We start from the raw sequence: 18,352 nt of genomic DNA on the forward strand, positions 1-18,352 counted from the left end.
TTGATTAGCAACAGTTTCTACAATACGTGTTAATCGTCTTACTTTCCTACTATTCAAAGCAGCACCCACAAAATGAAAAATGCCTAAATTAATATCAACATACTGTTGTAGTGAAGTGTGTGTGTGGTCCACATTATCTATGCTTATAGTTTTCTTAACTCTATATACAACTAATTCATGGAATAAGACAAAGTTTTTATGATACATTTCGGGTGCTATAAACACAGGGGGCAGTACAAAAGACACATAACATCTCCCTGACCTTCCCATTGGAAGTCGGTGATAGCCTCTATTCCCACAGATAAAGAATGTATTATGCAAAGTCACAAATGTAATATTATTCTTTCCGTCAAATGCTAGAACAGTAGTGCATTCACTTTCCCCAACTGGAATTGTTCCCTCATTTTTAATACATAGATCTGCTTTAGCTTTAGTTACAGAAATTACAAATAAATCAGTCATATTTGTTGTTCTTGTCTTGGTAAAGATATGTGGTGAGGATGCATTGCCCGGTTGGTATTCTTCCCACTCCAATTTAGTCCCTTCCGCCTGTGGGTATCCATCTTCATTCTGATGACAAACTTTGTTGAGGCGAAAGAGAAGACCACCATTTGATGGCCATCTTAAAGTGAACAAAAGTGCATACCAAGCATAGCAAGAACCATTATGAGAAAAAGGGAGAGGAATAAGAGGCGTTTCTCCTTCCATTTGAAGACCTGGTAACATTCCGCACACCCAACAGTTTGTAGTTTTCATAGTATTGTGCATATAATGTAGCATCTGAATGAAAGTGTTTTTTAAATAAGTCTGTCTATGCTTTTGCTCATGGTATGGAAGAGTACAATGAAAATTCTCAAGTGGAACAGGAGTAGTGGCAAACAAATATTCTCCTGCTGGGGCCACTCTTTCTGCAAACCAAGTGGTTGTTGCTATAACCATAATAGTAACAGCAAAACCTAAAAGACAAATTATCTTCTTGTTCTTCATTTTGATAGCAACATGGACAAACTTTTCCTGCAAGAACTTAGCAAATGAGCGCTGAGCCCAAGGGGCAGCCGTTGATTTCTTCACCAAGGGTCAAGATTGGTGTGACTACACTAAGCAAGGCTGATCCCCCCTTGCCATTTCGGCATTCCGTTTCACTAACCCCGGGCAGTAGCTCAACCAGTCTTCTTCGCAAAGATTCTTTTCTTGGTCTCAGATGGTATCTCAAAATTCCAGGAGTAGTATGGTCCGGGAAGACTTCCTCAGATTCTTAGGGCATGATGGCTGGACTCCTCTCTGTGTCCAAGATGTCTCGGTAGTCAGTCAACACAGCAGGTTTCACCAAGTCGGGGGGCAGCAGTGGGTGGTATGTATTCACCTTTTCCGGTTGGTCACTGGCACTGCTGTTCTTGTTGCCAGGAAGACCTGTTCCGGTCCAAGCCACCTCGGCTCTAGACTGCTCGACCTTTCAAATGACCGGATCATCACATGGTCACCAGGTCGAAGATCATGAGCCTCACCCGTTGATCTGTCTGGAAGAGGTTCTCGAACCTGCTGATGAATACAAAGCAAATAATCTGTTAAGCGTGCCGGATAGTCATTCATCAATATACAAGGTACATCGTGTATGGAGCGTGGTTTAGGAACTCCCCAAATATTCATAGGCCTCCCAAACACCACCTCATAAGGTGTAAGACCAGATCGTGAATGAGGTATCGACCTTATAGACAATAACGCCAGAGGCAGAGCATCCGACCATTTCAAGGACGTGGAGGCCACAATCTTCGCTAGCTTAAGCTTCAGAGTAGCATTGTATCGTTTCACCAATCCTGCTGACTGCGGTGAAATGCTGCATGAAATTTTGGTTTTATTTTAATCCTTTCAGGACATACTCCACAATTTTCCCCACAAAATGAGGTCCATTATAGCTCCACAAACATTTCCAAACACCATACCTCGGGAAGTACTCCTTCAGTAACACCTTGGCTGTAGTCAATGCTGTATTATCTTTCGTAGGGTAGGCTCCTATCCATTTACTGAAAACACATACCACTACTAGGACGTACTTAAAATTTTTACAGCGCTGAAGTTGGATGTAATCCATTTGTAATACTTCAAATGGTGCGGTCGGTAGAGCGAACCTTCCTGCAGGAGTGGGTGTCCCTTTTCCAGGATTATGCTGCAAGCATATCAAGCAGGAATGTACTACTCTTTTGGCTGTACTGGCAATCTCAGGATGCTCACAAACTTGTGCAAGCAATTTAGTAATTGCGAGAGCTCCAACATGTGCCAGTCCATGTGCCATTTGAACCATTGGTTGTAAATAGGCCGCAGGCAATTTCCATTTATCCTTGTCCTTGCTGCGCCAACAACCTTCATTATCCAGTACTCCTTCTTTAGACCACTGCTCGAGTTCTACTTCAGAAGAAGTTTTCTGTATGTCTAACACTTCCTCTCTAGCATCATGCCATCGCTCAGCTTGAGATTTTACTACATACATGTGGGCAACATTTTGTCGTCTCGCAGTTTCATGAGCTGTTTGGTCAGCAGAAGCATTACCTTGCCCTATTTTATCAGTCACCTTTTTATGTGCACTGCATTTCACAATTGCTATCTTCTTTGGATATGTCAATGCAGTTAAAAGGTGGTGCACCAATTCTCCGTGCATTACTTGTATCCCATGTGATGTTAAAAACCCTCTCTCCTTTTTAGAGCAAACCGAAATTGTGCACCACTCCGAAGGCATAGCGACTATCTGTATAAACGTTTACACACAAACCAGCGCTAAGCTCGCATGCTCTTGCCAGTGCTATTAGATCAGCTGCCTGAGTTGACCTCTGTGGTATGCGAGCTGTCTCTACTACTGTCTCAAGTGTCGTGATTGCATAAGCTGCGGAAGTCGTACCCTGTGGCAGCTTCAAACATGATCCATCAACCCACAGTTCCTCATCGACATCTGGAAGGGGCGTATCTTGCAAGCCAATGCGACCCTTTGTTTGTTCCTCAGTAAGAAAAATACAATCATGTGATTCTTTCGACTGAGATTCAGATGCAGTATATGGCAGCAAAGTAGCTGGATTTAAAGTTGCGCACCTCTTCAAAGTAATATGAGGCGCCATCAACGTTAACTCATATCCTGTTAGACAAGCACTAGTTAAATGCTGTGTTTTCGTTTGATTCAACAAAGCATCTACCACATGGGGTACTAGCACCAACAATTTGTGCGACAAAACTATTCCTTCTCACTGTCGTATAGATACAGCTGTTGCTGCAACTGATCAGAAACACCCAGGTAACCCTTGTGCAACAGGATCAAGTACTACTGACAAGAATGCACAAGGATGCTGTTTATCACCGTGTGTCTGCACTAAAACTGACAATGCGCACCCATCTTTCTCATGTACATAAAGTATATAGGTCTTCGTATAATCTGGTGTGCCTAACACTGGTGTGGAACAAAGAGCTTGTCTTAACTGATGGAAAGCATTCTGACATTCATCTGTCCCTGAAAGGGGAATTGGGGTGTCTATCGCTAAAAGTGCTAGCAAGGAATACATAATATGTTGAAATCCTAATATCCATTGTCTACAAAATGAAGTCAGACCAATGAAAGCACAAACATCTTTCTGAGTGGAAGGTACTGGTGTATCTAAAATTGCTTGAATACGATCTGGTGTCAGTGCACGCCGCTCCTTAGACAGAAGATGACCTAAGTAGGTCACCTTCGGTCTACAATATTGCAATTTCTTCCGTGACACTTTATGGTGGTGCGTGGCAAGGAAAGAGAGCATGGATAAAGTACTCTCCTCACATTGTTTAGGCGTATTGGCTGCCAACAATTTGTCAATGACATATTGAATGAGAGCCACTATTGTCGGTAACTCGAAAGAGTCAAGCTGCCTTTTCAATGCCGGACTATAAATATTTGGGCTCTCCTTATAACCTTGAGGAACTCTACAAAATCTATACGATCGATTATTCAAAGTGAAACCAAATAAATATCGGCTATCAGGATGAATAGGGATCGAAAAGAAAGCATTCTTCAAGTCTATAACGGAAAACGTAGTTGCTGTTGGTGGGACAAAAGTAGGCAGACTTCTTCCAAAACTCCAACCTCAATCAAATCTCTAATAATGTGTGTCAGTGCTTCTTCTCCTTCTCGTGAAATCTTATATTGTGGCACACTGAGCTACAAAGCACCCTCCTTGACACTAATATGCACTGGGGGAATAACCATCTGCCCTACATCAGTATCAGAAGTGGCCCACAAAACACTTGGGAGTGAAGCTAATGCAGCATCTTCCTTAACAAGGCACGATCTCTCAGCCATAGGATGATTTTTATTTACGATAACATGCACCCCTTCAGGAGAGCAGCAAATCATACCTCTAAAGTGCTTTAACATATCAAGACCCACAATATTTTGTCTGGGGTGTTTGGAGAGAAAAATTACGAACAGGGAGCTGTAAACTTATCAATGTGGAATGGAAGTGGTTGTGACAATGGGCTAAGGGAAGCTGTTCCATCGAACCCTATCAATGTAATTGTTGTGCCAGACAGGGGAGCCCTCGGAACCAATTGTTCAGACAAGACGCTACGAGTAGCTCCCGTATCAACCAGAAACCGATCAGTAGAACCCAAAACATACAATGTAATATATGGACCTCTCTGATCTACTGGAACTTCAACCGATTCCATACCACATCCTAGGCTATCCTATGCATAGGCAGCATCTGAAATTCAGGAGGCACACAATCAGATATTTGATACTGGTTCCGCCTATCAAAGGTATAGTTCCCATCTTGTCTACGCCCACTGGATTCAAACCTAGCATGATCATTCGTACTCTCTCTATGGCCTGAATATCCAATTCTGTTTCTAGATTGGCCTCGGCCACGTTGGTTTTGCTAGGCATGCAACACTGGACAATCAGAAGTCCAATGCCCAAACTGTTTGCAGTACGCACTCTGATCTGCAGATAAAGCAGGACGAGAATAAGGCGGGCCATAAGACCCACGTCTGCCTCTATCATTCCCTCTAGCAGGCGGGGCATAAGCCTGAGCCAACATAACCTTTGTCTTTAGATCTTTGGTCTTTTTATTTTCATTTTCTTTGGCATCCAACTCCTGCCGCTCATAATACTGAGCCATTGTTAAAAGGGAAGCGGGAGACGGGGTGGTCCACGAACTTTCACTAGCTTTCAAGCGCTTAGCAATTTCTGGTAAGAGGTTTGCTACATATTTATCGACAAACAGATGCCTACCCGTATCATCTGTTAACGACTGTCTACTAAAGTCATGAAAAGCTTACTCGAAGCGTGTAAAGAAATCTGACACTGACTCATCTGCTTTCTGTTTACACAAAGCTAACATAGTCCAATCAATCTTTTTAGGCAGGATGAGCAATTTCAATTTAGTCAAAATAGCTACTGGAAGATCTAAAATTAATTTGCACGGTTTACGTGCAGGCTTCCTATCTCTATCCCCTTGTTCCAAATCATTCCAATCTCCCCCAAAATTTACTCGATCATCAGTTTTACGAATAGTCCTCCACATATCAGGGGGTAATATTAACCCAAAAAATAAGTCAATGTCAGCTAATGTCATAACACAGGAACTAATAGCACCCTCTACTTCTTCATAAAAGGCTGCTGGGTTTTTCTGTGGATCAGGCAATGCATTCTTAAGGGCCATAACAACAGCTCTATTCCAAGGAGTGTAAACCCAATTATTAATAAAATAACCCTTTGCATCGGCAGACCGTTTATTATTATCCGTCCCATTGCCTTTAGGAGGAATATACAAAGGTGCGGCTTCCCGCATGGGTTTTGTGTGTATTACGTGAATCTTATCTGATCCGAAGATAGAAGCTTCCACTTCTTGGGTTGTCGACTGAAGCGCAACTGGATCCGTCACCTTTTTCTCCTCCCGCAGTCTCGTTGCGGAGTCTCGTACTTTAATCAGACGATGAACAAAATCAGTTGTCTCTGAGAGAACAAAGGCAGCATCATGCAAATTCTGATAATCATCTGTTACATCTTTAGGTTCCAACACAGGCGAATATTTCCTAAATCGTTCAATAACCTCTTCAGCCAAATGTTCCATAAGATGTAACTGCTCCTTTTCCCACCACCCTTTCATACCTGCTAAAACATCAAGGGCAGAAGCAGTACTAAGGCTAATTTTACGGGCAATGGATCGTAACTCAGAAGCTCGAGAGGCAGAAAGCATGGAACGCGTGTCCCGCGCCTTGTCCCAATCTTCGGAGGATTCTCTGGCGTCCACGTCCGGGGCCGAAGGCATCGCATACGGTGGTGGAGAATGATCTAATAATGAAAAATCATTGGGTAGATTATTAAGGACAGGATAAAGAGCCAATCGAACAGGGAATTGACCATTAATCTGTAAATTACGCTCCCTTTCCCCCTCTATTGTTGCTCACCTATTTCTTTTTCCTGTAGCTTTATTGCTTTGACAAGGGCAGCCTTCCGTTGTTCTTTATCAGCTAAGGCCTGCTCACGCTTCATTTGCTCACGCACTGCTTTCTCCCACATACGCACACAATCAAACATATCTTGTCTAGATCGACTCTTAAACAAACACTGTTCCACGTACTGAACTTTTCGTAAATCAAATGACCCATGCATTGGCCAGCGTAACTCAGGATCCTTTCTGGTGTATCGATGCCATAACGTACTATACATTATGGGAAGAAGTCCGAAATTAACGTACATTTCCCAATAGGTGTCCCCTCTGGTGGAGCTAGCTGTGATTCATTTAATCGTAAACTGGTACCACTACAAAAACAACACATCTTTTGAAGTGTGCTGAGAACAGGCATGTCGAAAAATATTGCAAAATATGCAATAATATAAGTAAAGTAGCACTTAAAGTATTTCACATACGTTGTGCCGTTCAAACAAATATAAGGTCAGAGAAATATCTCCACATTACCTGCCTATGTGAGGTGCACTCCACATATGATAAAAAACATAGATCCAAATGTTAGCTAATGCATACAAATTCAAAAATTCACAGTAAGTGTCACTAGACTACCTTACCAATCAAAAGCTTACCGATCATTCCAACCGTCCAGATTCCAACTGCCAAGTTCCCGAATCAACCAAACGGTCACTGCACGGCAACCCAATGATCGAGATCTCAGTCGAGGACTGGCGCCGCCTCGAAGGCCAGATCGGAAAGAAAGGTAAAACGCCGTAGATGCCAAGACTCGGGTCTCTTCAGGCAGCGATCGCGTCCAGGGCGAGTTTCCAATCCATCATCTCGACCAGTCCTTCGGGCATCCGAGTCGCCGATTAGTTCCTATTCGGGCGCCAACTTGTCGTACTGAGTTTCAGTGAGCATAAGTACACCGCAAGAAACTCTCATTACCATAGAATAGAAGTTGGCACGGAAACTAGAATACAAAAGATAAGTTTATTAAGAGCCCATGGGGTGGTGGTACATTCAAACAACACCCTTCTGTAATGACCTGAACAGAAAGCACATGGTCCTTTTATACCCACACAGGGGTTTGAAAAGTAGGTGGCACACACATAAGACGATTTTATGAATATATAAGGACATTTTTGGAACACATCCAACATGTGGGAGGAGTTTAACAACTTGACCAGTTTGGGGAAACATCTTTCAACAGTGATCGATTAATAACAGATGTGGTTCGATTGCGCATGTGCGGACCTTGACCACGGACTAAATATAGCCTGTTGCTGGGCAGACCATGTGGTCAACTGGCGAGGAGGTAGGACAAAGAGCATGGTGACCACGAGGTAGTGTAGATACTCAAAATGGAGGCTGTGAATATAAAATGGCCTCCGAAAAACCGGTCAACATAATAATGGAAACTCGCGTAGCTTCAGCGAATGCTAACCTAATAGCTGCCAATTTACAACAGTATGTTGGGCTTTTATTGTGTAATGTGGTTTTGTGGTGTGTTGTGATTTGTTGCACTCCTTTGGGGTTGCTGTGCTGTGCTCTCCGGCATCCTCGATTGATGATACATGCTCATATTGTGTACTGACTGGCGCGCACATGTAAAGACAGCCGCACTAATATGTTCGGGTAGGATTCCCGCTATATAAATTTTAACACTCGTTGAAGTTCAGAGTGACTCTGCACTTCAAAGAGTGTTTGTGTTCATATAGTGGAGTCGCAGACTGTAGCAGACACTCAGAAATGTTTCTGAAGCTGGGCCCTGCAGGCTGGCACCCAAGAGCCCTCAGCCTAGCTTCAGAAACATTTCTATCTACAAGAAAAGTAATGTTTCTGAAGTTAGGCCCTGCTCTGCTGGCACACTGCGCACCGCTGAAAAGCATACACGCTGCGTTACAGCAGGGCCTAGCTTCAGATACCTAACTTCTTGTAGATAGAAATTCTATGTGCAAGAAAAGGTATGTTTGTGAAGCTGGGCCCTGCTGGCACACAGCGCGTGCGTATATGCTTTTCAGAGGTGTGTGCCAGCAGAGCACGCAGAAACATAATTATTCTTGAAGATAGAAATCAAATTCTATTTCTAAAGCTCTGCTCCGCTCTGCTGGCAAGCAACTCTGAAAAGCATACATCATCCATGCCAGTTGTTTCAAGTTTTCAGGCACGGGGAAATTACATAATTTGCCCACAATAACAAGCTGCTGAACTGGGGTTGGATTCATACTTGTTTCCCCAGTTGCACATTCAGCAATTTTAGCTAGGTCACATCTTCTCCCATGTGCAAAGAGAAGTGCAAAGTTTTCAAGATGAGTCAGATTGCAGGGTGCTTTACAATGTAAAAGGACATTACAAAAGGAATTTGACGTACTTTGTTTCCAGTCGGTGTAGGCCTGCTCTATTGTGGAATTAGAGCATGAAGAAAAGGTGGGCAGTGAACTAGCCATGAATAAGAGATCAGAGTGACGGGGTAGAGAGGGTTCAACAAGTGCTCAGGTTAACAGGATGTGTAGTAGGTACATAAATTCTCTTCAGTCTGTTTTGGAGCAGAATGCCCTGATACAGGATTCACAATTGCTTTATTAATCTACTTGCTTTTTCAAATTATCTTGAAAATGAACCATTTGCCTACTCTTTTTTCAAACATTTCGCAGGGGACGACACCCCGAATCCCCTTAAGTCATTCAGGCTCTCGCGCTATGCACGCTCGCCACAGTGCGCTTCACCACAAGTTTTACACCTCACCACTTTAAAATCTCACCAGCCACCACTGAATGCATGTCATAACACAGATTGTTGTTATAGTGATGGAGCAACGTTTCACACGTACAGAAACTTGATTGTATTTAACCCTCTCAAAATAACATATCATTTATTAATCAACATGTTTTGTCCATTAATAATTGCATTACACAACATATTTAGCAAGCTGGGGAAGCTTGTCAATGTGCTTTTACTAACAGTAACCAGAGTGTCTTAATATGGCCGCCAAAAACGCGGGAACTCTACTGCACATGCGTCTGTCATATCTACGTGGTGTGACCGATCTCTGCTTGGTGGGAAAATCTTTTCTTCTGCGCACTAGTGCCAAGATGGCTACTTCATGCTTACTTATACTTATGCGCATGCTGCTGCTTGTATTAAGTTTGTTCGTTCTGCTTACTATTAACTATTAATGCAAAAGTTATAATAAAGTAATGGGGTTAGAGTAGAGATAAGTGGTATACAGTGAATTAATTATTTTTTGTATTCTAATATGTTTCTCTTTGACTTTGTTAATAGCTTGTATTTGGGCCTGAGGGGTGACTTGAACGCCATTTTGAATATACACAGCGCATGTGCCGGGAGAATTGAAAGGCCTTGAGCTGTGGCATTGACTGTGCCAAGGATTGGCTTATCTGTGATGCACCTGAGAACCTCACCCCATGACCTGGGGAAAGGAAGAAGACTTGCAAATTGTTACAACATTGTATGCTAAAATGAAATAATATTTGTGGGCGGAATTAAATCGTGAGAAATAAAATATGGGTGGGAACTTGATCAATTCAAGTCAATTGAAATTACCACATCTTGGTATGGTGTCATGACCTGTCCTCGTCTTTCTGACCAATCAGTGAAGGGGAACACATAGATTTGCAGCATTTAGGGCTGGTACATTGCCCTCTAAATGTAATAACTAAGGTAGGTTTAGATAGAGAAATTGTCTGACTTGTCCGAGTAGCTGACCTGTCACTGACCCAATGCATGCTATAGGAGATCGAGAGCAGAGGTGCTGGTGGAGCACTCTGCCAAAAGAATTGAGGTGGTGGGGGAAATTATCGATTACCCAGTCGGGGTACTAATAGGCTTACTGAGAGAGGGGGGTGTGATGCTGGTGTTGCACTTAGCGGAGGTCACCTGTCATGAACTACATCTGTCTGGTCCCATGGGCACCTGATTAGTCGGGAGCCTTGTCTTTTGCCCCAGCCCCTGAACAGGATTGGTCATTGCACCATTCTAGGTCAATATAATCCATGTGGTATGTCCTTGTGCTATTTCCCTTTCTCAGCCTTCCCAGGTACCAATGTTTAAAGGTATTACTGTGATTTCTTTCAAACTTTATGTTCTATTGATAATATTCTTGCTTGTAAAATGTATGGTCACTGTATTGTGGCCTTTTTGACTCCGAAAACTTTGCATACGTAAAGCTTTTAAAACTTTCCCTGAGTCTGTATTTATTACAGGAAAAAAGTAAATTGTTTAAGTATTGCCTGTTTATTCTAACTCCTTTTTCGATCTCTAGTACTTATAGCAAAGGTGACAAGGATTGATAAGACATAGTTTACAGGTATAATTCATAAAAGGACCCAAAGTACTGATAGGCGATTAGTTAGTAATCAAAGGCAGGACTGCTATTTCAAGGTGTGAATGTTTTATGGGCCCAGGTGAGTATGGTAAATTTGAGCTAGTGGTCCAGCGCAATCTATCAATAGATACAGCCCATACCGTGGCTTCTGAGGAATGCGGAAACAGTTTTCTTAACATGTTTTCTGGCTTTGTCAATTTGTGGACCCAAGTGATTTGACCACTTTAATTTCTGTCTTTGGTATATTCTAGAGTACACCAAGAAAGTGTGAGGGAGAATCAACATTAGTTCTGCAAAGGTATCCTTCATTAGGATTTGTAGCCCTACCCCAGTCAATGTGCCTAGGTCATCATTACCACCACAGTGCACAATCATGATGTGAGGAGCTCGGGAATCCGCAATGGATGTAACGAAAGCCAGCAACTGTTAAAAGTGTAATCCTTTCTGGCCAAACCAATTAATCTCCACATTTGGCAAACTCAAGTCCCTGTCAATATTTCCAGCAGATTTGGAATATTCATTTGAACCCCCAATTTACTTACCAGCACCGACCCTGAGGTAAGTACCGGGCGGAGTTGTAATCTTAATTTGGACCCCAAGTCACTACTACCATCTGCCATGAGGTAAGTACCTGACAGAGTTGGAATATTCATTTTGACCACCAATGCACTCACAGCACCTGCCGTGAGGTAAGTACCTAGCAGATAGGGAATATTAATTTGGACCCCAGAGTCACTGACCAGCAACTGCCCTGAGGTAAGTACCCAGCAGGGTTGGAATATTAATTCCAACACCAACGTTTCTGACCAACACCTGCCCTGAAGTAAGCATTTGGCAGAGTTGGAATATTAATTTGAAGCTCCAAATCACAGAGCATCACCTGCCCTGAGGTAAGTACCCAGCGGAGATGAAATATTATTTTGGACCCCCAAGTCAGTGGCCAGCACCTGCACTGAGGTAAGTATCAGGTAGAGTTGGAATATTAATTTGGAACCCCAAGCAACTGAGCATCATCTGCCCTGAGTTAAGTACCTGGAGGAGTTGGAATAGTAATTTTTATCTTGTGGTAACTGTTCAGTTTTTTAGTACTAATATCAATATTAGTAGACTTTTTAGTACTTATTTTATAGAGTAGTAGCTTGACAAGGGACTTCTTTGTGCTCTTTGTGAGGGAATCAATATATTCTATTGGTTTGAAATCTAAAAGACTGAAAACAAAATGTAAAATGACTTCAGATTTTCATTAGTTTTTATAAGCATGTATATTGCTTAGAAATAAGTACCTGATAGAATAGGATCTTTATTTTCATGGACCTCCCACCCACCCACTAAGGGTAGTACCTGGCATATTTGGAATATTAATTTGGACCCTCAAGTCACTGACCAGCACCTGCCATGAGGTAAGTATCTGGCAGAGTTGGAATGTTAATTTGGACCCCCAAGTCATTGACCAGTACCTTCCCTGAGGTAAGTACCCGGCAGAATTAGAATAATTAATTGGAGCACAAATCACTGAAAGGCACCTGCCCTGAGGAAAGTACATGGTGGAGCAGGATTATTAATTTGAATCCCCAAGATACTGACCAGCCCCTGCCCTGAGGTAAGCACCCAGTGGAGGGGGAATGTTAATTTGGGCCCCAAGTCACTGACCATCACATGCTCTGAGGCAAGTACCTGGTGGAGTTGGAATATTAATTTTGACCCTCGAGTCACTGGCCAATGCCTGCCATGATGTAAGCACCTGGTGAAGTTTGAATATTAATTTGGACACTTAAGACACTGTCCAGCGCCTGCCCTGCAGTAAGTTACTGGTAGAGTATAAATAGTAACTCTGACTCCCGATTCACTGTCCAGCACATGCCCAGAGTTAACTACAAAATTGATATTAGTTTGGGTTGTTTACTGATTTAAAAACAGATTGCAGAATTATTTTTATTTATTTTTTTGTATTTATATAAAAATATGCTACTTACATTGCGGTAATAGTAAAATATGTAAGGTAGAGGTTAATTATGCAAAACATTTTTTTTAATCTGGAATAAAAAAATTCTTTTATATATTTATTTATTTATTGTCGATGCTTTTGAGTGTTGTCGAAATAGTTATATTTTTTTTACCATTTACCTGCTGAAGCCGCTAGATGGCACTGTTCACTAAGTTATGTGGGTTGCGTAGAGCAGCTGGGAACAAACTGTGTGCTCAGTTAGATATCTTGGGCCTCATTTATGAGGCCTTGCGTCAGTTTTGCGCTGCGGATGCGTCACTTTTTGTGACGCATCTGCGGCGTAAAACATGCGCCTTGTTGTGCCATATTTAAAAAGTGACGCATCTAGGTAGATGCGTCACTTTTTAAACCCCTGCGCCACATTATACCTGCGTCAGGTATAATGTATGCAGCGGGTGCGTTCCCCCGCAAAAAGCCTCGTAATAGTGACGCAGTGAAATCTATGAGATTTCACTGCGTCACTTTTAGGATGCTGTTGCGTCAAAATCTTGCGCCTGCCTCACAGCAGGCGTAAGACTGACGCAAGCCCTTTCACATGGGGCTTTCCCCATGTGAAAGGACGCATTGCTGGAGATGCGTCACTTTTGTGACACACTCCAGCAATGCGTCACTTTTGTGCTTACAGATGCATCAGAAATACTGACGTATCTGTAAGTCCTTGCGACATGATGCGTCATACATTAAATATGACGCATCATTGGTGTCGCAAGGAGTGCGCAGTGAAAAGTGACGCATCGCTGTTTTCACGCAGCGATGCATCACTTTTCATAAATGAGGCCCCAGGAGTACAACTGACTACAAAATGGTGGTCGGCTGTTTTGTGAGTTGTTTTAAACAAAAATCAATATATGCTCTGGAAATGGTTTAAATTGAAATGTTTAGTTATGTGAGAAAGTGTATTTATTTTTGTTGTTTTATAAAACACATTTCCAAGCATTCTAGTTTTTGACTGTCCACTGTTTTAGAAACCATTCTACTCGGTGATCGGTGCAGAAATAGAACTACGGGGCATATTACCAACAACTAGCGATAATTTTTGTCTCTAACTTGTTTAGAGACAAAAAGTATCGCCGCACATCCGCGATTTTTATCGCAGATAAACCTTGCTATTAGCAAGGTTTATCGCAAATGCGATAAAAAACGGCCGCAATGCATGAATATCGCTGAAAAGTCAGCGATATTCATGCATTATCGAGCAAATGCTCTTAGCCATGTTATCCACCTCCCATTGGATAACATGGCTAAGAACTGCTCAGGGCAGGTGTTAGCTTTTGGAGATATTCGAGCTTAGCGCGAATATCTCCAAAAGTTGGTAATAGGAGATAGCGATGTTAGGGACTGTTTCCAGTCGCTAACATCTTGGCACGCCCACTTTGCATATCATTAGTGATAAATATCACTGAGATGAAAAGCGGGGCCCAAGATGGTCGCTATCTCCTATTAGCTGTCACTAACTGGTGTTAGCGACAGCTTGGTAATAGGGAGATCATTTTATCTCCGCTTTCTTGGCTTTTAAAGCCAAAAAAACAGAGATAAACCCGCTTGATAATATGCCCCCACATTTTCAAGGCTTTCCTCAGATTGTCGTTGGTGTGCCATTTGGTTTAATTACATCAAAGTGTAGTTGGGTACATTAATGAACATTAAATCGTTGTTTTAAAAAAAGAATTTAGTACATAAGTTACATGTGCTGTATTTTATTTATTTATTACAAACTATGTTTGGAAGTTAATTTTAATCGAAGTATAATTATGCTTTTGTTTGCAAAAATACATGGTTAAGACATGAGGAGGATTCATTTTCATGGTTAAGACGTTTTAATGTATGTTATAGAAATGCGTGGTTTAGGCATTTGTGGTAGAAACGTATGTGATTCCTGTATTGTCGATATTTTGCATGCGTGGTTCAGGCATGTGGTATCCATCAATTCATTGTTCCATCATACAACCCCCTAGCACACTGCTGACCCTGCTTTGGAGTTCCCCACCACCCATCCTAGAGCCCTCTGCCCCCTCCAACTCACCTCCGCCTCTGCTGTCTCCCATGACCAACAATACTCCACTACATTATGCTCTTGAAATATTTTTCTAGCAACTGATGTTACCCGACTCTAAGGTACTGTTTAATTTTGTGGAACCTTATGCAATGTGCTCTGATACCTTTGGGTCTAGAAAGTGCAATATCAAGCATTTTGTCCGACGCTCGGTTTAGCTGCTCTCTTCAGCTAATTGAGGAGTTCGGCCTTGGTTTTTCCACTGACCGTCACCTGCCCAGCCGGACACTGCACACCGTTTCTCCCCCTTCTCCCTGTGTCGCGCTTCCCCCTGCCTATTTCTGTACTTCTGCCTTTCCATATCTCCTTTCTTTCCATTTTTCTGACTGATGCTCGTTGGAGCTTCCAAGATTGAGGAAAATCCAGCCCAACATACAATCGATGCCCAGGCTGCTGGTGCAAGGCGCCTCTTAGTTCCCATCTTGAATAGTTATCAAATAAAGAGACGGGCGCTGGGAGCAGGGACACAAGAACAGAGGTTTATTACTCATGAGGAGAGCCTGTCATTTCGGACACGAAACACAGTGTCTTCAGGAGGTGCTCTAACAAGTTCTCTGAGACTGCGTCTTTTATACACAAGTTTATGATGCATAAACATTCCTTATTATTATTATTACTTTATTTCGGCCAATTTGGCCATAAAAGTCACATACATACATAAAAAACAAACATTAATATAACAATATTTAAGAAAGTGGTATACGGGCAAGGAGTAGTTTTTACAATTCATTTTTACATGGAGAATCATGCATTATATTTCATTTCACAAAAATTCTAAAAGGTTATGTTAAAAAAAAATATCACAAATGCAAGGGTTAAGTAAACATATACACTTTTCCAACTCAGAGACAATGTCCTTGTTTTTTGCGGATTATGTAAACAGAATATAGGAATTTACTTATACTAAATACAATGAACTGGGTTGAATTGCTTTTCATGATCCTAAAAGCTATTGAACAGGACCTAGTCCCCAGAAGGTTACACATTGGTTTCAGCCATTTCTTTCTAGGTTTCGTGTATGCGCTACAAACAAAGAACATGTGAACCTCATTCTCGGAACAGTCAATGGAGCACATAGGGCAGCACTTGGTTTTAACAGACAAGGCTCCCAGTTTTTTTTGTGCCCATCTTTCAGTATTGTAATTCAGCATAAGTACCCCATATCTGAACTTTAAGAAAAGGGTTTTTGCAATTGGTGGCTCAATCTCATCCAGGAATGGTTCGAAACAGAGCTCGTCCTTAAATAATAAAAAAGCCTGGACTGCGGAACCAACACTAACTCCATCCACTAGCTTCCCACTTATGTGGGTCCAGAAGGCTCGCTTAACTACTAGTTTGGAAAAGGTAGGCATTTTGTCTGGAGTCTCCCACATTGAGTATAGGCCCAAGAGTGTAAACCATTTTTTAATATGCACTAGCCAATGGATGGAGTTAAAAGAATCAAGCGTCATCAGTTCTTGCAGGCCATTTCTATAATCTATCAACTCAGGGGTAGTCCAGAGCCTAACCCAGAATAATAATGGTCTTAAGATAACTAGATGATCTGTTCTCCTAAAGTTTAGGTCAAGTTGGAGTGGTAAAAGGGGTGTACTAATAGGAACCCTTACAGAAGCCCGCATGAATTTGTTGTCCATAGTTTGAAAGCTATTCTTTGCCCATGGGCCCCATATTTCTGCTCCATATAATACAGCAGATTGTATTTTAAATTTAAAAAGTTCTAAAACCGGGGTTACACTTTTGCTTGTACTAGAATTCATTTTGCATAAAATTGGTTTGACATTTTGGGCGTATGTTATCTTACTTTTCTCGATTTGGGGTTTCCAGCTTTGCTTGGAATCGAGTACAACACCCAAATAGGAAAAGTTATTCACAGTATCTAGTTTTTGGCTGTTCAGGGTCAAGAACCCTCTGTCTGGCATACTGGGATTAAGTGACATGCATTTTGTTTTGTTTGCATTGATTTCCAAGCCCTTTGTCTGGCAGTAGCAGCTGAAGGAGTTAAGGAGTGCCTGGAGTCCCTTTTTTGTTTGGGATATGAGTATAGTATCGTCTGCAAAGAGCAGCGCAGGCACCCTTACACCATTGAGCTGCGGCGAATCATTAACACAAGCATTTAAATAATCAGGGACATCATTAATAAACAGAGAGAATAGGGTAGGGGCCAGGACACATCCCTGGCGAACCCCACGTTCAATAGGAATGTTGCGAGTCAACTCGCCATTAGGGCCCCACCTGATGTTTGCGAAATTGTCAGCATGCAGCTCAACTATTTGGGCTAGGAGGCATCCCGGTAAACCAATTTCTTGCAAGGTTTTCCAAAGTAGACTGCGTGGGACTAAATCGAATGCAGCCCTCAGGTCAACGAAGGCTACATACAGATGACCTTTTTTCAGCTGCACATATTTCCAAATCAAACAGCAAAATCGAAAAATTTGGTCTGTTGTGCTGGTCTTACTCCAGAAACCAGCTTGGAATTTGGAAATTATATTCGAGGCTTCAAGCCAATCGTTGATTCTGAATAAGAGGTGTTTGGCGTATAGTTTTTGGAGTGTGTCCATCAGACTAATTGGTCTGTAATTGGAGGGTGTCATTCTATCCCCCTTTTTAAATATTAGCACAACCTCAGCTGCCCGCCAGCTGTCAGGAAAGTTGCAATTTGAGGATAGGGCGTTGAACAGACGGTTCAGATAGGGGGCCCAGACGTCAACTTCATGTTTATAAAGATCCCCCGGTATTCTGTCCGGACCAGGGGCTTTAGAATTTTTAAGTTCGTTGATCGCCCTTACTGTCTCTTCCAATGTGAAGTTGAGTGGTTCAATAGGGGGAGGGGATCTTAAGCTCCATTGGCTATCACTATCGTATTGCTTGTAAAGGTTTGTAAAGTGAGTTACCCAGGTCATCTCATCCAGGAATACATCTTTCACAGCTCTCCCAGCATGCCCCCCGTTAGCCACTAGCCTCCAGAAGCCAACATTGTCATTGGTTTTTGCAGCAGATAGCATTTCGGCCCAGATTGATTCATCCCAAAGTTTTTTGGATGTATCTAATGTACGTTTGTATTCCACCCTTGCAAATTTTACTTCTTCTTTAGACTTGTTTTTAATGGCAAGCAATAAGTTTGATTTGGCAGTTCTACACGAGTGGTCATACCATAACTTTCCGTGGTTGGCCAGTCTTTGATTTTGCTGCTTCTTTCTCGGCATTTTTGATAAGTGCATTTTTAGTTCGGAAAAGAAGACTTTGTGTAGATCAATAAAATGTTCAAAGTGTTCGGGTAAGAAGGCATAGTCAGCTATATGTGCAAATGTTTGTTCAAAAAGAGAATAAACCAGCGCTAAGGCATTACCATCCGCCAAAACACGTGGCCATCTTACTGCACGTCTGTTGTTGTTTATGTGGACGTCCTCACATAAGCTGACTTGGGTGGATTCAGTTGTAGTTAAAGTGGTGTCACTAACCATGCTCTTGTTGATGTAAAGTTCCAAGGGGTAGTGATCACTTTCCCCCCTACTTACTAC

The sequence above is a fragment of the Lissotriton vulgaris genome, chromosome 3_1, assembly GCF_964263255.1.
Source record: "Lissotriton vulgaris chromosome 3_1, aLisVul1.2, whole genome shotgun sequence".
Classification (NCBI taxonomy): domain Eukaryota; kingdom Metazoa; phylum Chordata; class Amphibia; order Caudata; family Salamandridae; genus Lissotriton; species Lissotriton vulgaris.